General features: G+C 36.9%; 1 pseudogene; it reads left to right on the top strand.

Annotated features, from left to right (window-relative positions):
• The first annotated feature begins 310 nt into the window (after positions 1-310).
• The window catches only part of LOC142629041 (putative F-box/FBD/LRR-repeat protein At5g56810), a 31,480-nt pseudogene continuing 7,974 nt past the window's right edge, over positions 311-23,816 (top strand).

Here is a 23,816-nt window from a genome sequence, read left to right as displayed (position 1 = left end):
AGCGGGGTCCCAAGAGCCTCCTAAGGAACTTCGCCCTAGGGTCCAAGATAAAGGTGTTGAAAAAGGCCCTGAATCTAGGCTCCCTCCTCCTCCTCCTCCTCCTTCCCAACCCCAGCGTACCAATCCGGCTGACCTTAAAAGAAAATGGGATCAGCAAAAAGGAAAAGAAGTGATGGAGGTAGGAAAGGGCTCTCTTCCTAAAGAGCCTGAGATTGAAAAAGGTGGAAAGTAGGCCTGCATCGTGCAGACGAGGTCAGATAAACGGGCCGAATCTCACGTGGCCATACACGCTCCGCTCTGGCTCCCTGACATGACTATGGATGACCGTGCCATTACTGTTGACGCATCCATTAGAAATTCTGATGAGGGGACTACTGCATGCGTAGCAGACGCATTGGAGCAAGCTTTGCTGCTCCTCGAGGACATGGGTGAGCTCAGAAAGAAAAGAGACCACAATGTCTTTATGATTCTAAAGAAGGAACTTGCCATGGTAAGTATCTCTTCTAAACCTTGCCCATTTTTTATTCCTGTTATTTCATAAAACTTATAACTTTGTCTTTTTTATATTGTTTTCTTTTCGTTCATAGGCTGTTCAATCTGCCCATAGGGCAGAAGAGATCGCCATCAGCTCATACAAATCTTTGAGGGTCGAAGAATCAAGGCGCGAAACTGCCCAAAGGATCTCGGACCTGCAGAAGAAAAAGTTACAGGAGGTCTCAGACAAACTGATTAAGGCAAAGAGTAAGAAGTCAGGTTTGGAGGTTGCTCTCAAAACAACTACCAAACAAACCGAGGACCAACGACTGCTGCTTAGGCAAAGTAATGAGAATCTTACTACAGCACGAAAGCTCATTAAGGGACTTAAAAAAGATTTGAAGGAGTTTGAGTGGGTCAAAGAGGAGGTCATCAAGAGCAAAGATAAAGCCCTTCAAGAAAAAGAAGAGGCTGAAAAGGCAAGAGAAGAGGCCGAGAATGCAAAAGACCAAGTTGAACAGGAAGGTTATGAGATCGGTGTGAAGGAGATCATAGAAACCTTCAAGGCTCAGGTTCCTGAAGTATGCAGGCATTACTGCCTCCAAGTGTGGAACGAGGCACTTTCCCAAGCTGGGGTTGATGCTTCTTCTACTCTTTGGAAAACAGAGAGTGTCTACTATCCTCCAGCCATTTGAGCCTCTGACATTCCTCAAGCTGATGATGATGCTGCCCAATTACCATCTGAGGATAAGGAAGGTGAGCTGGCTGAAGGCTCTACTCTTGCTGAAGATCAACTCCCCAAGCAAGCTGATCCAATAGAAGGAAAGGCACTAGAGGACACACAGCCCTCAAGTGACCTTAATGAGTCTTCTAAGGACGTGCTGGGTGATTAAGCGAATCCGATAACTTTGAAGGATGATCCAAAAGGCAAAGGAATTGCTGATGAGTCTTCGGTGCAGCCTCAACTTCCTCAAGACCCTAAAGGCCCTTTGAAGATAAAGTTGAAGCAGTGATTGTTCTTCTCTCGTCTTCAGCCTTTCCTTTATTTCTTCTTAGTGTAATTCTGATAATTCGCAAGTACTTTTGTAATTCCAAAGAATTTTGAATTTAATGAAAGCACAAGTTCTACTTTCTTTGTTTTGATGCTTTTTGCCTTTGTTTTGCCTTGATCATACCACTTCATATTGGTTTTGCTATATTTAGAATAGTAATCCGTTTACCCTTGTTAACTTACTAAAGTCAAAGCAACAACCTGGATTGAACTTTATACCATAGACATGTTCAATATGTTTGTAGATGCATTAAGTGATGCTCGTGGATTTTTATCCATTTATCACTATCTCAGGGAGACTTTAAGATATAAGTGGTTGAATTTCATTTAGATGGGGCACGTCTAAGGGTCAAAAACCGTTAGTAAGCTTTGTTAAATACTTAAATAAGGCATATGGTCTAATGATCTAAGCATACCAAGCTTCGGTTTGATACTTAATGAAAAGAAAAAGAATGTTAATTTCCCCAAAGTTGATGATCCGAGAACCAAACATAACTAAGAATTTGTTTAACACTTAGTAAAAAGAAATGAAATGTTAATTTTCCCAAAATAGATGATCCGAGGACCAGACATAACTAAGGTTCTGTTTAACACTTGGAAAAAATAATTTAAATGTTAATTTTTCCAAAGTAGATGATCCGAGGACCAGACATAACTAAGGTTCTTTTTAACACTTGATAAAAAGAATTGAAATGTTAATTTTCCCAAAGTAGATGATCCGAGAACCAGACATAACTAAGGTTTTGTTTAACACTTGGTAAAAAATAATTGAAATGTTAATTTTCCCAAAGTAGATGATCCGAGGACTAGACATAACTAAGGTTCTGTTTAACACTTGGTAAAAAATATCAATTTAGACGAGGTATGTGGTCCGAGGATCTAGGCATACCAAGTTTCAGTTTGATACTTAGATAAACTAACTGAAATGTTAATTTCTCCAAAGTAGATGATCCGAGGATCAGGCATAACTAAGGTTCTGTTTAACACTTGATAAAAAAAATATCAATTTAGACGAGGTATGTGGTCCGAGGATCTAGGCATACCAAGCTTCAGTTTGATACTTAGATAAACTAACTGAAATGTTAATTTCCCCAAAGTAGATGATCCAAGGACCAGGCATAACTAAGGTTCTGTTTAACACTTGATAAAAAATATCAATTTAGACGAGGTATGCGGTCCGAGGATCTAGGCATACCAAGCTTCAGTTTGATACTTAGATAAACGAAAAAAAAATGAACGCAATATAGTGTCAATAAAAATGGCCGAAGTGCCTTACATTTAACAATAGTACCTTCATAGGTTATTTACATTCCAGGGACGTTGTGCAGCATATTCATCTAGATCTTTGAGATTATAAGCCCCTATGCCTGCGACCGAGGTAATACGATAAGGTCCTTCCTAGTTGGGCCCCAATTTTCCCTATGCTGGGTTCCTTGTTGTACCCAAAACTTTCCTCAGTATCAAGTCCCCAGGTGCAAGAGGCCGTAGTTTGACATGAGAATCATACCCCTGCTTGAGTTTGTGTTGATAATAAGCTAGTTTAACCATGTCATTCTCTCATCGTTCTTCAACTAAGTCTAGATTTCTCTCCAATAGATTATCGTTGCTGTCTGGAGTGAAGGAGTTCTTCCTTAGTGTTGGGAACCCAGTTTCTAGAGGTATTACTGCCTCGGCTCCATAAGTCATGGAGAAGGGTGTTTCTCTTGTGGACCTCCGTGGTGTAGTTTGATATGTCCACAAGACATGTGGCAGTTCTTCCACCCATCTTCCCTTAGCATCACCCAACATTTTCTTGAGTCCATTAACTATCATTTTATTGATGGCCTCGGTTTGCCCATTCCTTTGAGGGTAAGCTGGAGTGAAATATCTATTCGTGATGCCTAGATCACCACAGTATTTCCTAAAGGCCTTACTATCAAATTGTAAACCATTATCTGAAATGAGAGTATGAGGGATTCCAAACCTGGTGACAATGTTCTTTCATACAAACTTTTTTGCTTCCATGTCTCTGATATTTGACAATGGCTCAACTTCATCCCATTTGGTGAAATAATCCATTCCGACGAGGAGCCACCGCCTATTTCCTGCTGCTTTTGGGAAAGGTCCAACAATGTCTAAGCCCCATTGAGCAAAAGGCCAAGGGCTAGACAGAGAATTAAGAACACCTCCTGGTTGATGTATGTTAGGAGCGAATCTTTGACATTGGTCACACTTCTTTGCATAATCCTGTGCTTCTCTCTGCATATTGGGCCACCAATAGCCCTGGGCAAGGGCTCTAGAGCTAAAGACCTTCCTCTAGTATGGCTTCCGCAAATCCCTTCATGTAACTCTTCCAAAAGTAAATTCGTTGCTTCTGGGTGCATACATAACAAATATGGTCCCGAAAAAGAGAGTTTGTATAAACTCTGATCCTCGGACAGACAAAACCGAGGTGCTTTCCTGCGAACTTTATCTGCTTCGGACTTTTCTTTAGGCAAGACATCATCTTTGAGAAATGTCAGAATTGGATCCATCCAACTAGGCCCTGTCCTAATTTGAAGAATTCGAGTGGCATTATTATTCGTCCCATTGGGTTTCCACAGATCTTTAACAAGGATGACCCGAGGTAGGCCTTGCGCCGAGGACGTTGCGAGTGTGGCTAAGGAATCAGCATAAGTATTCCCACACTTGGACACATGCAATAAAGAAAAGGACTCAAATTTGGATTGCATATACCTGACCTGGGTTAGGTATCCTTGCATTCTTGAATCTCTTGCTTCTAGCTTCCCTTCCACTTGGCCTACCACCAATTGTGAATTTGAGGACATTTATACTACCTTCCCTCCCATCTTATAAACCATGTTCATTCCAGCGAGGACGGCTTCATATTCAGCTTCATTGTTGGTGGCCGAGAATCCCAATCTCAAAGATTTCTCAAAAGTAATTCCTTCAGGGGATACCAAAACTAATCCCACCCCAGATCCTCTTTGATTTGCTGCTCCATCAACATACACTTTCCACAACGGTGGCTCTTTGCACGAAATCATGCCTACTGATTTTTTGTCCATGCCTGATCCTTTAATATACTCTTCTAATGAGGGCTTAACAAACTCCGCCACAAGATCCGCAATGACTTGCCCCTTTATAGAGGTGCGAGGCATATACTTGATATTGAAAGCCCCCAAGATAGTTTCCCATTTGGCAATTCTCTTTGTATAATCTGCACTTCGAAGTATAGACTTAAGAGGGAGTTGTGTTAGAATAACAACTGTATGAGATTGGAAGTAATGGGGAAGCCTTCGCGTAGCATGCATCACTGCCAAGATTGCTTTCTCTAATGGTAAATAATTTACCTCGGCTTCATGCAGAGACTTGCTTACATAATAAACTGGCCTCTGTACGTTATCATCATCCCGTATAAGAATCAAACTTACTGCATGATTAGCTACTGCAATATAGGCGAACAGAACTTCATCAATTTCTGGTCAAGACATAACAGGTGGTTGCGAGAGATATTCTTTAAGTTGTTGAAAAGCTACCGCATACTCCTCGGTCCATTCAAAACCCTTCCATTTATTCAACAATTGAAAGAAAGGCCTGCATCTGTCCGCAGACCGAGAAATAAATCGGTTGAGGGCAGCAGTCATTCCTGTTAGTCTCTGAACCTCTTTAGGATTTCGAGGTGGGTGTAAGTTGCTAATGGCCTTGACCTGTGCAGGATTCACCTCAATTCCCCGGTGAGTTACCATATAACCTAGAAACTTGCCCGACCCTACGCTAAAAGAACATTTAGAGGCATTGAGTCGCAATTTGTACTCTCTCAGCGTTTGAAAAATGTTGCTCAGATCTTCCAAATGCGTAGAAACTGCTTTACTCTTTACCACCATATCATCCACATATACCTCGATAGTTTTTCCCAGTTGTGGCTCAAACATCCTCGTCATCATCCTTATTTAGGTAGCCCCTGCGTTCTTCAAACCAAATGGCATCACCTTATAATGATATTTTCCTATAGGAGTGACAAATGCAGTCTTTTCCTGGTCCTCTACAGCTAAAGGTATTTGGTGGTAACCTTGGAAAGCATCAAGAAAACTCATCCAAGGATGCCCAATAGTAGCATCTACCAACTGATCAATCTGAGGCATTGGGAAAGAATCCTTCGGACAAGCTTTGTTTAAATTTGTGAAATCCACACAAAATCTCCACTTCCCATTCTTCTTCTTTGCCACCACCGTATGAGCTAACCATTCAGGATAAAAAACTTCTTTGATAGCACCCGCCTTCTTGAGTTTAAGCACTTCTTCCTTCACAGCTTCAGAATGCTCCTTGGAGGATCTCTGAGGTGGTTGCCTCCATGGTACTACAGCTGGATTGACTTTTAAATGATGAAAAATGAAACTCGGATCAACCCCAGGGGCTTCATAAGCATTCCATGCAAATACATCCATATTTTTCTTCAAAAACAAAATCAGCTCTGTCCTCTCTTCCTGTGGCAATTGAACCCCCACTTGAAAAAACTTTTCAGGGTCATCGTCTATGAGAATCCTCTCTAATTCTTCACATGTAGGTTCATCTACCTTGGTAGTGGCCAAAAGCTTTGATTGCTACGACTTTCCGCTAGCCGAGGCCGAGGACTCCAGTTCAGGTTGACGCAGAATTGCAGTCGTGACACATTGTCGAGCCACAGACTAACTCCCAAGCAGTTCCACCACCTTATCTCCAGAAGGAAATTTAACCTTGACATGCAAGGTTGAGGAAATAGCACCCAAAGTATGCAACCAAGGTCTTGCCACAATAGCCGTATAGGGAGAATAGGCGTCCACTACAATGAAATCTACGTCTACCACCTCTAGGCCTGATTGTACAGGCAGCCTAATTTATCCCTTTGGTATGACAGCCTTTCCCTCGAAGCTTATCAAGGGAGAGTCATAAGCCATAAGATCTTCAAGTTTTAAATTTAGCCCTTTAAACAGGTCAGGGTACATGATATCTATGCCACTGCCTTGATCGACCATCACCCTCTTCACATCATAATTCCCTATTCTTAGGGTAACAACTAAGGCATCATCATGTGGCTAGATAGTCCTGATTTTTTCCTCTTCCGAGAAACCCAAAACTGGTAGGATATTCGCCTTAATCCTCTTCGGCTGATCCCTTGACTCCTCGGCCAAGATTCGAGCCACAGACATCACCCTAAAAGGAGTTGAGCCAGTCCTTCCAGGTGCCGCGAAAATAACATTGATTGTACCTAGAGGAGGCCTTGACGAAGAACCACCATGGTTTGCAGCCCCTGAGTGGTTTCCTTGCCCATTAGGCTGATACAGGAATTGCTTCAACTTTCCCTCCTTAACCAATTGCTCCAAATGATTCCATAGAGTTCGACAATCCTCGGTGGTATGACCCCTCTCCTGGTGATAATGGCAATGGAGATTTTGGTTGCGTCTCAAAGGGTCCCCTGCCATTTTGTTGGGCCACTTGAAGTATGACTCATGCTTGATTTTCTCCAACAGCTGCTGCACTGGTTCCTTGAAAACGGTGTTGACCACCTGCGGGGCTGTAGGACCGGCTTATCTGGAAAAATCCCTTGTAGGCCTGTTGTTGTTGTATCTGTCCGACCTGAAATCCCTCCTCTCCTGAGGGATAACCTTCGTCTTACCATTTCCTTGCTGCTAATCTTCTTCAACCTTTTTGTACTCATCGATGTGATCCATGAGTCGACGCACGCTTCTGACAGGCTTTTTTGTCAAAGATTTCCTCAAGTCATGCTCCGTAGGTAGGCCGACCTTGAAGGTCCTTATCGCCACATCATCGAAGTCCCCATCAATTTCATTGAACATCTCCCAATACCTGTCTGAATACGTTCTCAGGGTTTCCCCCTCCCTCATGGCCATGGATAATAATGAATCCAAAGGTCGAGGAACTCTACTGCATGTGATGAAACGAAAGCCAAATGCCCTAGTAAGTTCCTTGAAAGAATTCATAGAGCCTGCCCTCAAGCCATCAAACCATCTCATAGCCACGGGCCCTAGGCTAGAGGGAAAAATCTTGCATATCAAAGTCTCATTCTTGGAATGTACTGCCATTCTTTGACTAAAATGGCTCACATGCTCCACAGGATCCGTTCGGCCATTGTAAATAGTGAAGGCCGGTTGTGTGAAGAACCGAGGTAGCCTCCCTTCCTCCAACTTGCATATGAAGGGTGACCTGGAGATTTGGTGCAACGCCCTGCCCATTGCATCATTTCCCAAGCCCCTAGAAGAATAATTCCTACCCTGCTGCCCATGCAGGTTGTCTTCCTCGCAAGAGAAAGATTCATCTAGGGGAGTTTTGGACCTCTGCCTGTAATTGTCATCCTCGGAACCCTCCGAAGAGGGATCGGAGACAGAAGGAGTTCGCCTTTGCCTCTCGTGACGTAATTTCCTTTTTGAGCTGTCAATTTCTTTCTGCATAGGCTTGGTATTTTCCTCATGAAGAACTCTGCTTCCCCCTTGTGAATGACTCCTACTTCTGGTAGTGTGCGTAGTATGTACACTACCTTCCCAGTTCTCTTCGTGCTCAGGATGCAAGGAGTGATCCTCATGCTGGGAGCTCGCAGACTTTGCACGATGTTGTGGTCCTGATCCCACCATGATGTTTTAAACCTCTTCAAAGACTAAATTCCCACAGACGGCGCCAATTGTAAGGACACAATTCGAACTCCCGATTCACAATCAAAAGGAAAAGGGCTTGAAAGGCCTTTTTACAATAAATTTGTAGGGAGTGGGCTTGATATTTAGATTTCAAAGGTGGTTTAAACAACAAAGAAAGAAAAGGCTTTGGGCCCAATGGCAGAAATAAGGAATTATCTGTAATAATATGAATGAAAGCTCCTCCTTGGACACAATCCGAGGATAGTTTATAATATTGTTTCTTAAGGTCGATTACAATGGTTTATACTATTCTTTTTCTTTCTCAAAGAAAAGCCCCCTTCTTCCGAAGGTCTTTTCTCTTATTTATACTCCCTCTTTTTCCATTCTCATCTTCCACCTCATGGTTATAACACTGGTTTTAGATACTTGTCCCATCAAATTTCCCTGAAGTCCTCTAGGATCAGGGACCAAGTTCCAAACCTCATGCTTAGGTCTCATTTCTCCATTAATGTAGTCAGTATATCAATTGCAGAGTCTTTAATGTGTGGGCGGTGGTAGCAGCTTTACCTTAGATATCCCACCGCCCTTTCTATTGTTCTCTATGTGTACAGTGTCTTCCTGTAACCACAGGAATTTCTATAACATACCCTGGGGATATTAAACCTCTCTTCCTATGACCTCGGCTTTACTATCCGAGGACAAAGCTTTCCTCGAACATAATTTGTTCACACGTTATCACATCTTTACATAGCATTTTCTTTTACGAGGTACATTCATGTACCCTAAATCATTTGATGTCCTCGGATTGGGTTTTTAGTCCAAGAGATTTTTTGGGTCATCCTTTATAAATTACTGGGCCCAATGTCCCTACAAGATGATTTTGGGTTATATTGTTTTATTATGTAGAAATATTATTTTAATGCGTTATATAGTAAAATAAAAGTTGAAATATTAGTGTATTGTCAAATAATATTATATAATAGATAAAATAACTTTTGAGATAATAAAATAATATATTTTCTAAAAACTAGATGCTATTACTTTAACAATTTAAATGGACCGACTAATATTTAGATTCAGATCTTCTAGAGAAGCTAACAATTTAAGTAGCTCATCCCATTATGGCCCAAAAGAAAAGAAACAAAATTAAAGCCCGTCTTGACATATCCGCCACCTATGGTGAGTGAGTCCCTGTATAATTTTTTTCTTTTAGTTCTTTGTTTTTTTAATTTTTGTCTTCTTTCTACCTGCTTGTATGTGAATCTAGGTTCCGAAATTGGTGTGTTTTGATTTTTTTATTTCTATAACTTCTTTGTTCTTCTCATAACCTTCGTAGTACCTAAAAATCCTGCCCTTTTTATTTTCTCTATTTTATTTTGATAGTTATTTTTTCATTACTTAATTTTAAACATTGGATGTGCTGACAGACTCTGGTCTCAGCCAATATCGACTAAAGTTTTGATCTTTTCTTTGTGCTGCAGTCTTTATTATATTTATTAAAGTCCTATGCTAGACGGCGAAGAGACAGACTAACCTGGCAAAGATAGTTCATCCCAGCTCTAAAATTACACACCAAAAGGTGATAAATTTCGTTACCCGAAATCAAAATTTTATTGACTCTCGTTTTTTTTTTGGTGGTTATTTGATTAAAAGTTACAAAAATATGTTATAGTCTTTGCTAATATACACTACCTCTAATATTCAGAGAACCAATTTGTCCCAAGATCGGTTAAATGACGTGCCAGATGAAATTCTTGTCTCGATTCTGTCATTATTGAAGTTGGAAGAAAGGCTGAGAACAAGTATCCTGTCTAGAAGGTGGAGATATTTGTGGACATTTTTGACTTGTAACTTGGTTTTCAATAAATCAAGGTTGCAAACTGTGCGGGAGAAATACAAGTGTCATGAGATTATTGCTGACTTTAGGACGGCATTGTCTTCTGAAAGATCTAAGTTTATTGTTTGGGTAAATGATGTATTGGAATTGCGTCAAGGTGATACAATAGATGAGTTTAGAGTTTTCTTTGACATGGATGGGACATTCTCGGTGGTACTTGACAATTGGATTAGATTTTCAATAAGAAAAAAGTTAAAAGGCTTTCATTGAATTTGTTGACGTTTGGGCGTCATAAATATTCTCTTACTAGTCAGCCTCTTCAGAGTTACAGTCTTGAATCCTAAACAGACCTCTCTTTGACTTCTGTGGAAGTGACTGGGGAAGTTCTCGAATATATTTTATCTAATTGCCCATTCATTGAAATATTACATGTGGAGATATCAAGGTCTCTAATGAATTTAAAGACTTCTTGCCCTTTGCCCAAGCTAAAAGCATTTAAAGATAATATACTGCCAATATCTCAAACACGTTCAGATTCATGCTATAAATCTGGTTTCTTTCGAATACTTTGGAGGTGAGACAACAAGGATCCTTTTAGCTGATGTTCCCAATTTTGTTTCTCTGTCTGTGATGGGTGGCCACGTTGGCTATTTATTTAAAAATGGTTGCCCAATTTCACATTATTTCTCTCAGCTGGAGACACTTGAATTAGTGATTTTGGTTAGTCAAAAAAATTTCATGATTGTTAACTATATATATATATATATATATATATATATATATATAATTTTATTTTTCTCATACTGATAATGTTTGTTTATGAATGTGCCATTTTTTCTTGGTTCAATTTTTCGGAGATTTTTCAGGTTCCCCAAATTACCAAAGTTAAGAAATCTTAGGCTACTGAAATTGGATATACATCGACTTTTCATGGATGGCATTCCTTGTTGCACTTCCTTTCTTACGGCAACCCCTATGTTGCAAAGATTTGTGCTCAAGGTAACTCTTATAAATTTAGAGTTGTAGGTTTTATTGTGCTGACATTTTATTATCTACATCTTCACTTAAGCTGTATATTTTATTATCTTAGTATGCATATGTATTATGTAACCACATATTTGCTTTACTATCAAGTATCAATTGTAGATAAGTCCTACGCGATGTTTTATTGTTGTCTCAATTGTTTATCAAACTCCTTTTGTCAATTACTTGTACAGCCCTTACCTTGTCATTTTTATTATGTGTTTTTTTGCTGTCTATAGAGGTTATTGGCTTGGTTTAAGTCACACTTGGTGTAACATTAATCATTGTAATATCACTAACTTTTAAATGAATGTGTTTGTTGACTAATCCATTGTTGGCATTGTTTGATTATATCATCATACAGCATGCTTGCAGTATCAAAGTGATTAGAGCAGTGTTGTTAAAATCCCTGAGCGCACTTAAGTGCAAAGGCCTATTGGAGTCTAGGCGCAAAGCGCAAAGCACAAGCACGCGCCTAATCGATGTGAAGCGCACATTTAAAAAATTTTAATAAATTAAAAAAAAAAAAGATTAATGATCAATGCAACAATCAAGTGATCAATTTAATCATATAAATTACAATAAAACATTTTATATAATTTATATAACATTTATATAATTCTATTATGCTTTACAAAATATATGCAACCATGATATTTGATGGCAAAACCTGGTTGAATCAAAATAGGAGTATAGAAGCAAAAAGGTAAAGGCTAAAAAGTACTAGAATGTTAAGTAATGTTATCTTTGCCTAACAAAATCAATATCTTTGCCTAACAAAATCAATGCAAATATGCAATGAAATCCTAATCTACATAATCATCATCATCCTCATCAAGCAAGGGACCATCATCATTTTCATCACAAGATTTTTAGCCCTCATCATTTTCCTCATCATCTTCATCTCCATCATAAGGAGCATGTTGTAAACTAGAACTTGAGCCTGTAGCTTGTCCTAATGGTCCCATTCTTGATCTGAAGTTGAATCTTTCTTCTTCAACTCCAGAAGCTCTAGCAACACTGCCCCATGTCAAAATATCATCATTAAACACAAGATCATCTTCAGCAAATTCTTCTACTTCATCTTCTTCTACTCTTCCAATCAACCACTCATTGCTATCATCTACATCTTTCAAGGAGATTGGATCAATTGTGTCACACAAATTATATCTCCGCTTCATGGCTCTATTGTACTTAATATATACCAAATCATTCACCCGGGATTGTGCTAACCTATTTCTTTTCTTGCTATGCACCTACACAATCCATATAGCCATATATTAATATGCATAGATGATGATATCATGATTATTAAATCATGAAATAAATTTCACAATTAAGTCCCTAACTTTTTAGTCACTCACATGTTCAAACATACTCCTGTTCTGCTCGTACCCTAATGAACTACAAGCTAGGCTAAGAACTTTTACAGCAAATTGCTGTAAACTTGGAGTTGAAGCTCCATAAGCAGACCACCAATCAGCTATTAAGGAAAATAAAAAATGGTCTTAACTCTTAAGTCTTAACCCTTAACTCAAACTATATAAGAACTAAATAATTTTTCCATTTAATAAAATGGGCAAACTAATAAGTAACAACTAACAAAAGCTAACAAAGCAAATACCTGGTGCTTTTTTCTTTCTCTGCCTCTTAGCCATTTCCAACCCAAAGAGGCCCTCTTCTCTATTATATAATGTCAACTCTTCAAGAATCTTATCTTGTTGATTAATGTTTGGAACCAACCTTTGTATGCATTTGTATAGGCCAGCCATCACCTCTTCATCTCACTCAATTTCAGAGCGATTATCATAAAAAAATTCTAGATTCAAGAAATAGCCAGCCACATGCAAAGGTTGATGGAGTTGACAGTCCCACCTTCGATCTATTATTTCAAAAATTTCTCTGTATCTTTCTTCCCGTCTATTAAAATATTTTTCAATTGCTTCTTTAGCTTGATCCATAGCCTCATAAATGTATCCCATGGTATACCTTTTCTCCTCATCAACCAATCGAAGCACACGAACAATAAGACCTGACACTTTAAGGCTATAGACAACAGTGTTCCAAAATGTAGGCATTAGAACTGTTTGAGCCACCCTTTTTCCTGTTAGCTCCTTTGCCCACTTGCTACAAGTCCAATCCTCTGAAGTAAAAATCTTTCTCAAGTTTTCCTTTTGCTTATGTATACTTGATAATGTGAGAAATGATTTAGCAAATTGAGTTTTAGCGGGCCTAAGCAAGTTCCTTTGCCCTGTAAACTATCTCATCATGTTTATGAGACCAGTTCGATTATATATATACCCAGTAAGCTTAATTGCCCTTTTTATTGTTCTCATGATTGTAGGAAGCTTTGCAATGTCTTCCAACATCAAATCCAAACAATGGGCAGCACATGGAGTCTAATACAAATGAGGTCTTTTTGCCTTCAATAATCGTCCTAATAATGTAAAAATATAAGTATAACAATTAGTAACAATTAAGAAAAAATAAAAATAAAATATGAATACTATTTTCTAATTTCATGAGATTAAGATATATAGTTCTATATATAACTTCTTACTTACCATCACATAACTTCAGTCATTATCAGTTATAACTTGTACAACTTTATCTTCTCCAATTTTCTCCACCATGCTATCAAGTGGTTGAAACATCCTTTCTCCGGTCTTCATATATGAAGACACATCAATAGACTCGATAAACATGCTTCCCTTAGAGCAATTCACCAAAAAATTTATCAAAGATCTATGACTTTTATCTTTCCATCCATCAGACATAATGGAACATCCAGCTCTTGCCCATTCTTCTTTATGGCTATTCATTTTATCATTGGTGTGGACCACTTCCTTTTTCAATAAAGGAACTCTCACTTCATGGTAACTTGGGGGCTTCATACCAACTCCATATCGTCCAATGGATTGAATTGCAGCATTAAAACTATCATAATTAACAGCATTGAATGGAATCGCTACTTCATACATCCCTTTTGCTATGTCAAAACAAGCCTTTTCTCTTAACTCTTTCTTGTAAGCATCATTAATTGTTGTTTGGACCCCCTTTCCACTCTTTCCCATTTTTGCTGATTTAGGAGGAGAGACAAATGCATCCATAGGACCTACATGCCTTGGTTTCTTTTTACTAGTGCCACTGCCACCTACATTTTGCACTCATTTGCCACGAGCATCAACTTTAGCAACCTCATCCTCCTCTTCTTCATCAAAAGCGACATCATCAAATTCAGCCGTCAAATTTACTTGCTTTTTTTCTGTTTTTTTTCTCAGCGTATATTGATTAACATCTTCCTTCACATGTTCAGGGCACTTTTGATAGCCAACAATAGGTCTATAACCTCCAACCAAGTGTTGCTTAAGTCTATAAGCCCCTCCTTTTGCAACTTTCCCACATAAATTGCAAGTTAAATCATTTTTATTGTTTTGATTAGCTAGATACGCATACTTCCATGCAATATCTTTTCTTGAATTTGAATCTCCAGTAGCCATAATGCATTAATGCCTCATAACTAATTACTAACATTAGTTAATAGTTTACTCACTTAATAAATTTAAGAAAAATTCAATATGAGTCTAAGTGCTATGTTGACATCTATTAAAGTAATTAAAGTTACTAAACAATTAACACATAAATAATTTCATACATTCATACATGTTTATTTATTTATTTATTTTTTTCATGAATGGCCCAACTAAGAAAGAGAGGAGCTTTGGGTTTCATTAATGAGGGAAAAAAATGGAACAAGTTTAAGAAAAGAAGAAGAAGAAGAAGAAGAAGAAACAGAGGAGCTGTTGACTGGGTTGTGGGTTTCAAAATGAGAGAGAGAGAGAGAGAGAGAGAGAGAGAGAGAATGGAACAAGTTTAAGAAAAGAAAAAAAAACAAAAGAAGAAAGAGGAGCTATGTGACTGTGTCGTGGGTTTCAGAATAAGGGGAAAAAAAGAGAGAAAGAGGAAGATGTTAGGATTGGTACCCTTAAATCTTATTGTATGATGCTATGTATGTTATTATTTATGACATTATGTATAACTTAATGTTGTGTTTAATAAAATTGTTTTGTTATTATCTAAAAATAAAGGTAACATGAATATTGGGACATTATCATATAGTCCATGAGATGCATAGTATGTGATTTATGTAAAAAGTCACAGAAGTTATAAATCACAAGTTCTTTGTAAACTCAGAATTATAGTTCGTAGTTGGTGATGAAATTGGGCATTTCATCTACGAAGACTATAACATATCAACTAAGATGATTTATCTTGATCATAGAAATGGAGATTTCTAGTTGATATGTTGATATGTTTTAAGAGTAAAAAATATATTGAACTAGACCGGTGTGAGATTTATTATTCTCTTAACGACTGTCAAATGAATAATAAACTCACGACTTGTATTTACATGAACTCTTAATCCTGAGATAATAATGGACTTGATCATGAGATGTAGGTTGCTTTGATGTATCAGGAGTGAGATCTTGAGTTATGGTCAAAACCTCAGTATGTTGGGCAACCACATTTAATGTTGATGGAACATATATTCTCAAGATGAAATTCATAGTCTCTTAACGGAGATACAAAATATTCCCTTAAGATAAGTTTAATGGATTTCTTATTTAGAATGTTAGGTCTAACTACTCTAGTAAATTGTTGCTAGGGTATATATTTATGAAATTGAATTTCATAAATATATGATGAATAACTTAAATGATTAAACTGGGTACTCAAGAATAAGATGTAGTAATTTACAAAGTGGTAGTCTACATTCATGACTTTGTGTTACTACGAATATTTTATGAAGGGGTTGCATGTACAATAAAGTCTTGGGATATAATTTATAAATAAGACCTAGAGTGCAACTATATTTATATAGTGGTATTAAATATAGTTAATGGTAATTTTGGACTTGTCAAGAGTTGACAGAAAAGCCTAAGGCCCATTGGAGCTAGTATCTTATTGGTCCCTTTTGGTCCTATTCCAAGCCACACACTTAAGCCCAATTGGAAAGGCCCAAAAGGCTAGCCCAATTAGATAATCAATTATAAGGAGAGAAACATACAAAATTTTAATATATGAAAAAGAGAAACATCATTGTGAAGTGGTGTGTATGTGAGAGTGGGACACTCTATCATTGTCCTTTTGAAACTGATTAAGAGACCACACATCTTGGGCTATAGTGGAATTGGAGTGAAGATTAAAAGTGTTCCCAAGTGCTTCTGATCTTGAGTTTTGAAATTCACTGCTTCAAGGTACACTCTCTTGTTCTATATTCTGAAACTTACATAGTACATGTTAACAATTACGAATGAAGTAGATCCGTTTATTTTCCGCTGCGTACATGCATTTTTCCTTCAAATGGTATCAGAGTGGTCTTCATTTTGAATCTGTATAACATGTTTTGTGAGTTTTGGAATTAGAAATAATAGTTTCATTATGTTAGAAGATTGCATATGTATTTAATTTTCTGCATGGTTGTTGAAACTATGATTTGATAAAAACTGATATTGATGTTATGATGTTGTTTAAATTTGAATTTAAGTATGTTAAATTGATCTTTAAGGCTATAGCATCAATGAAATTCAGTTTTGATATTAAATTCCATTTATTATGTTCATATGGTGGTTGTTTGTTCATGGAAAATCGTTGGAAACGTTTCAGATCTTCTCTTTAAAAATTGAAAACACGAGTTTCTTGCGGGTAAGCCTTACTTGCAAGCTATTCGCGAGACAGTCGCGAAAGTTTCTGTTTGAATTTTGTTTTTGTGTAAAAACTTTCGCGGCTAAGCTCTACTCGCGAAACACTCGCGAGACAGTAGCGAAACTCTCTTTCTGAAATTTTGTGTTTTCATTTTTTCCTTTAATTCATTTTCGCGGGAAGAGCTTAGTCGCGAGCTACCCGCGAAAATGCCACTAAATGGAATTTTAAACTTTTTCTAAATGTTTTCAAATGTATAAAGTGCAAGGCTATGTGTAATTTTTTTATGCATGTTTTAAATTAATAACCTTTATCTAAAACATCTAGTGCGAGAGAGATACAAGGGTTGGATCTCACGGCATCCATTGTTAGTTCATAGTAGTGTGAAATATATACTTTGTCTTTGCCTCGAGCTTAGCATTCCATGCGGAGAGTATTTATTTCATGGTTCTACAAAATTGGATTTCTTGGTTTATAGTGGTTTGATCAAATGCCTTGTCTTAGCTGCGAGCTTTGCATTCCATGCGGAGGGTGTTTTATCATGGTACTACAAAATAAGCCTGTTAAAGGAATGAAATGTGGCTACACACGATTCTAGACAATGGTATATACTAAACTAAGTATTATAGTATCCTCTATGCTGAGTTCTTACTATTATTACTTAGAGGCTAAATGTAAAACGGCATCTTATTAGTGTTTGATAAGAGTTATCATGATAGCACTAATAATGAGAATAGTTCTCAATCAATCATAGTATTTAATGTTCACTCTATGCTGAGGGATATTGAATATGGGATTGGGTTGTCGTTGCATATATTGTGTTATGGTTTTATTAAGGTTCCATACTATATGTTTATATGTTAAATTGATAATGTCTAGTTTACTTATTATATTCATGTTTATTATTTTCAGATTTGAACATGGCATCATTTAGCTCACTTATTTATATTCTTAATCAAAACAAACTGACTGGATCCAACTATGTTGACTGGAGAAGAAATTTGGACATTGTTTTAACAGCTGAAGAGCACAAATATGTGCTTACTCAACCACGTCCTAGCTTTCCTTCATTAGATGCTCCTCTTGAGGAAAAACAACGATATGATCGTTGGCAGAAATCTAATGAAATGGCCAAGTGCTATATCCTAGCATCTATCTCAAATGTTCTACATCAAATACAGAATGTAGAACTAGCTTCAGACATTATGCATAGTTTGAAGGAGATGTTTGGTGAGTAAGGTTGTTCAACAAGGCAAGAAACCATGAAACAAATTTATAATACCAAAATGACTGAAGGTACTTTAGTTAGGGAGCATTGTCTTACAATGATCTCTAATCTGAATACATTAGAGATTTTAGGTGCCGACATTGATGGAGAATCCCAAGTGGATATGATAATCCAGTCACTACCGGAATCATTCAAGGAATTCAAACTGAATTATAATATGAATAAAAATGTTTATTCTTTGTCTGAATTAGTGAATGAGTTAGTGGCGGCGGAAGGCATCCTTGGTACTTCTAGTGTTGAAGCCAATGTGGGTGAAGCTTCTACTTCTCAACCTAAGTAGAAAGACAAGGGTTAGAAAAAGAAGAAGAAGGACTTCACTAAGCAGGATGGTAAAGCAAATTGCCTTTGGAGTTGCCGACAAAGGAAAGAAGTTTAAAGGAAAGAAGTTTAAAGGAAAGTGTTTCCATTGTGGTGAAAAAGGACAATGGAATAGAAATTGTCCAAAGTTTAAGGCTGCCAAGAATAAGGGTATGAAAACTTCATTTCTTCTTGAAATATGTTTGGTATAGAATCTTATGGATTCCTGGTGTATGGATTCAGGTTATACTAATCATATCTGCAATTCTTTACAGGGGTTTTTGGAGACTAGAAAGCTGAATGAAGGGGAATTGTTTCTTACTTTAGTGGATGGGAGTAGATTTCTAGTTGTAGCTGTTGGTGTTGTTAATTTATGTTTTGAGTCTAGGGTTTTAATATTACAAGACTGTCTATTTGTACCTAATGTTCGTAGGAATTTAATTTCTACAACTTACTTAGGTAAACATGGGCATTGTATTATCCTGAAAGACAATGTTGTAATAAAGAAGGATAAAATGTTTATCTGTTCTGGCAATATTGTGGATGATCTTTATATTTTAACTTATGATAAGCATGAATTATACAATTCTGAATTAGATAATAATTCACATGTGAAATCATTAAAGAGAAAGTTCTATTCTACTAGTGAAGCATATCTTTGGCACTTGCGTTTGGGTCATATTAATTCAAACAGAATTCAAAGACTTATCAAAGATGGACTCTTGGGGCCCATGGAATTTGATGAATTTCCAGTTTGCGAATCTTGTTTGGAAGGTAAAATGACCAAACGACCTTTTAATGCAAAAGGTAGAAGAGCTCAAGATTTGCTAGAATTAGTACATTCAAATGTATGTGGGCCTATGTCAATCCAAGCAAGAGGTGGTTATGAGTATTTCATTACTTTCACTGATGATTACTCTAGATTTGGTTATGTGTACCTAATGAAACGGAAGTCCGAAACTTTTGACAAGTTCAAAGAGTTTAGGGCTGAAGTTGAGAATCAATTGGGTAAATGCATAAAGGCCATTCGATCTGATCGAGGTGGCGAATACCTTCTTGGAGATTTTAAGGATTACTTGACTGAAAATGAGATTATGTCCCAGTTGACTGCACTTGGAACTCCACAACAAAATGGTGTAGCAAAAAGAAGTAATAGGACTCTTTTAGATATGGTTAGATCCATGATGAGTTATTCCACTCTACCAATTTCTTTTTGGGGATATGCCTTAAGTACTGCAATGTATCTTCTGAATTTAGTACCTTCGAAGTCTATTCCTAAAACACCTGTAGAGTTGTGGAATGGGCGTAAGCCTAGTATGAGACATCTCCATATTTGGGGCTGTCCAGTACATGTGTTAAAAGGAAAGTCTGACAAGTTATAGTTTAAAACAGAAGTGGATTTCTTTGTAGGGTATCCAAAAGGAACAGTTAGAGGTTTATTCTATAGTCATAAGGATAATAAAGTATTTGTTAGCACAAATGCCAAATTCTTGGAAAATGACTATATGAATAATTTTACCCCTAGAAGTAGAGTTGTGTTGGCTGAAATGAATGAACCTGTAGTTAAACAATCAATGTATGAAACTATGGATGATGTGGTTGTATTAAATACACCACAAGATACTACTCATGAGATGTCTAGTACATAGGTGCCTCGTTGTAGTGGGAGAATTATTTGGCCTCTTGTGAGATTTATAGGTTTGGGAGAAACTTATGAAGCTATCTTAGAAGAGGCTAAATTGGATCCATACACTTATGATGAAGCAATAAATGATATAGATGCACATCATTGGGTTCAAGCTATGAAATATGAATTAGATTCTATGTATTCCAATCAAGTTTAGGATCTTGTAGAGGCGACTAACGGCATTAAACCTGTTGGTTGCAAATGGGTTTACAAGAGGAAGAGATGGATAGATGGAAAGGTTGAAACCTTTAAAGCAAGAGTAGTGGCGAAAGGGTATACACAAAAAGAAGGCATTGACTACGTTGAAACTTTTTTGCTAGTAGCCATGCTTAAATCTATTAGAATTCTCTTATCCATTGTTACTCATTATGATTATGAGATTTGGCAAATGGATGTCAAGACTGCATTTCTTAATGGCAATCTTGAAGAAGAAATCTACATGCTGCAACCGGAAGGTTTCATAGCAAAGAACCAAGAGCATATGGTATGCAAGTTGAAAAGGTCCATTTATGGACTTAAGCAAGCATCTAGGTCATGGAACATCAGATTTGATCAGGCAATCAAATCATTTGGTTTTGAACAAAATCTTGATGAACCATGTATGTACAAAAGACATCAAGATAAAGTAGTAATGTTCCTAGTACTTTATGTTAATGACATTCTACTAATTAGAAATGATGTAGGAGTAATGTCATCAGTTAAAGTTTCATTGTCAAGCCAATTTGATATGAAGGACTTGGGCGAAGCTAACTATATTCTAGGGATCAAGCTTTGGCGAGATCGAAAGAATAAGATGTTAGGTTTGTCACAAGATGGATATATAGATAAGGTTCTAGAACGGTTTAGCATGCAAAACTCTAAGAAAGGATTACTTCTTTTTAGACATAGAGTTCCTCTATCTGATGACCAAAGGCCAAAGACTCAAGAGGAAGAAAACATGATGAGATAGGTTCCTTATGCTTTTGTGATAGGAAGTCTCATGTATGCCATGCTTTGTACTAGACTGGATATTTTGTTATTCAATTGGCATGGTTAGCCAATATCAATCAAATCCAGGACCAAAATATTGGCAAGTTGTAAAGTATATTCTCAAGTATCTTAGGAGAATGAGAGATTATATGCTTGTTTACTGGTGTAAGGATTTGATTCCCATTGGCTATACAGATTCAGATTTTCAGTCTGATCTAGATTTCAGAAAAATCCACGTTGGGATGTATTTTCACCTTGGGAGGTGAAGCAATAAGTTGGAGGAGTGTTAAGCAATCTTGTATTATAGACTCCACCATGGAAGCCGAATATGTTGCTGCTTGTGAGGCAGCAAAGGAGGCTGTTTGGCTCAAAAAATTCCTTTCTGATCTTGGTATTATGAGAATTGAGCAAGTTCCTATTACATTGTTCTACGATAATAGTGGAGCAGTTGCACAATCCAAGGATCCAAGGAACCACAAAAAAGAAAAACACATAGAGAGAAAGTATCACATCATTAGAGACATTTTTGCTCGTAGAGATGTGGTAGTAGCAAAGATTGATGGTGCAAAGAATCTAGCGGATCCTTTTACTAAAGCCTTGCCCTAAAGGACTTTCGAGTCACATTTGGAGGAGATGAGAGTTAAATTAGTGCACAATAGTCTTTAGGGCAAGTGGGAGATTGTTAGGATTAGTGCCCTTAAATCCTATTATATGATATTATGTATGTTATTATTTATGATATTATGTATGACTTAATATTGTGTTTAATAAAGTTATTTTGTTATTATCTAAAAATAAAGGTAACATGAATATTGAGACATTATCATATAGTCCATGAGATGCATAATATGTGATTTATGTGAAAAGTCACAGAAGATATAAATCACAAGTTCTTTGTAAACTCAGAATTGTAGTTTGTAGTCGGTGATGAAATTGGGCATTTCATCTGCGAAGATTATAACATATCAACTAAGATGATTTGTCTGGATCATGGAAATGGAGATTTCTAGTTGATATGTTGATATGTTTCAAGAGTTAAAATATATTGAACTGGACCGGTGTGAGATTTATTATTCTCCTAACGACTGTAAAATGAATAATAAACTCACGATTTGTATTTACATGAACTCTTAATCCTGAGATAATAATGGACTTGATCATGAGATGTAGGTTGCTTTGATGTATCAGGAGTGAGATCTTGAGTTACAATCAAAACCTCAGTCTGTTGGGCAACCACAATTAATGTTGATGAAACATATATTCTCAAGATGTAATTCATAGTCTCTTAACGGAGATACAAAATATTCTCTTGAGATATGTTTAATAGGTTTGTTATTCAGAATGTTAGGCCTAACTATTCTAGTAAATTGTTGCTAGAGTATATATTTATGAAATTGGATTTCATAAATATATGATGAATAACTTAAAGGATTAAACCGGGTATTCAAAGATAAGATGTAGTAATTTACAAAGTGGCAGTCTACATTCATGACTTTGTGTTACTACGAATATTTTATGAAGGGGTTGCATGTACAATAAAGTCTTGAGATATAATTAATAAATAAGGCCTAGAGTGCAACTATATTTATATAGTGGTATTAAATATAGTTAATAGTAACTTTAGACTTGTCAAGAGTTGACAGAAAAGCCCAAAGCCCATTGGAGCTAGTGTCTTATTGGTCCCTTTTGGTCTCACTCCAAGCCACACACTTAAGCCCAATTGGAAAGGCCCAAAAGGCTAGCCCAATTAGATAATCAGTTATAAGAAGAGAAACATATAGAATTTTAATATATGAAAAAGAGAAACATCATTGTGAAGTGGTGTGTATATGAGAGTGAGACACTCTATCATTGTCCTTTTGAAATTGATTGAGAGACCACACATCTTGGGCGTTAGTGGAAATGGAGTGAAGATTGAAAGTGTTCCCAAGTGCTTCTGATTTTGAGTTTTGAAATTCACCGCTTCAAAGTACACTCTCTTGTTCTATATTCTGAAACTTACATAGTACATGTTAATAATTATGAATGAAGTAGATCCGTTTATTTTCCGCTGCGTACATGCATTTTTCCTTAAGAAGAGAAGAAGATTGAGGATTGGGTTTCAAAAAGAGTAAAAAAAGAAAGGTTTAAAAAGGAAGAATATAAGAGAGAGAGAGAGAGAGAGAGAGAGAGAGAGAGAGAGAGAGACGTACCTTTGAATCTTTGAGCTTGATACCGAGAGAGCACTGTGATTGGGAGGGAGCAGTGGGGTTGGGAGTGTTTGATTTAGTGTTTGTTTGTGTGGTTGTGGTTAAAAGTTCAAAAATATCTAAAGTGATATGTTTAGGTGTATGGTAGCACACCACACTATTAGTGATGAAAATCAACAAGCATTCAATGATCCATTGCTTGTTCAAGTTGGGCCTATTACGATAACAAGATCCAAAAAGATCAAAGAAGCACTTAATGGGCTGATTCAAGAGATTTGAGCTAATTCTAATGCAGGATATTCCAAGCTTGGCCCAAAGAAAGATAAAGGCGTAATAAATTTAATCCAAGCTACTGAGGGCCGATCTGGCTTAATTGGGCGTGATTTATGGTGTTGATTAATGGCTGATTGACTTTCCAGCTTTATATCAGTTAATAGAGATTTTTTCCTATTCTAGCGTTGCTATTTCAGACCAAATCTACCTGAATTTAGAGCTTTTATTATTTAGAACGTTTTTTATCTATTTTTCTATTTTGGATTTGCTAATTTCAAACTAAATAAACTTTTATTTAGGGTTTTATGATTTAGTACGTTTTTTATATTTTCTATTTTGAATCATGTCTTATAAATAGTATACACTCATTGTAATAGAGGAGTATTGAATAAAAATTATAAAAGGTGAGGCTTTGCT

This window comes from Castanea sativa, chromosome 3 (assembly GCF_040712315.1).
Source record: "Castanea sativa cultivar Marrone di Chiusa Pesio chromosome 3, ASM4071231v1".
In the NCBI taxonomy this organism is placed as follows: domain Eukaryota; kingdom Viridiplantae; phylum Streptophyta; class Magnoliopsida; order Fagales; family Fagaceae; genus Castanea; species Castanea sativa.
Note: the sequence above shows the minus strand (reverse complement) of the source record. Positions and strands in the feature narration are given on the sequence as shown.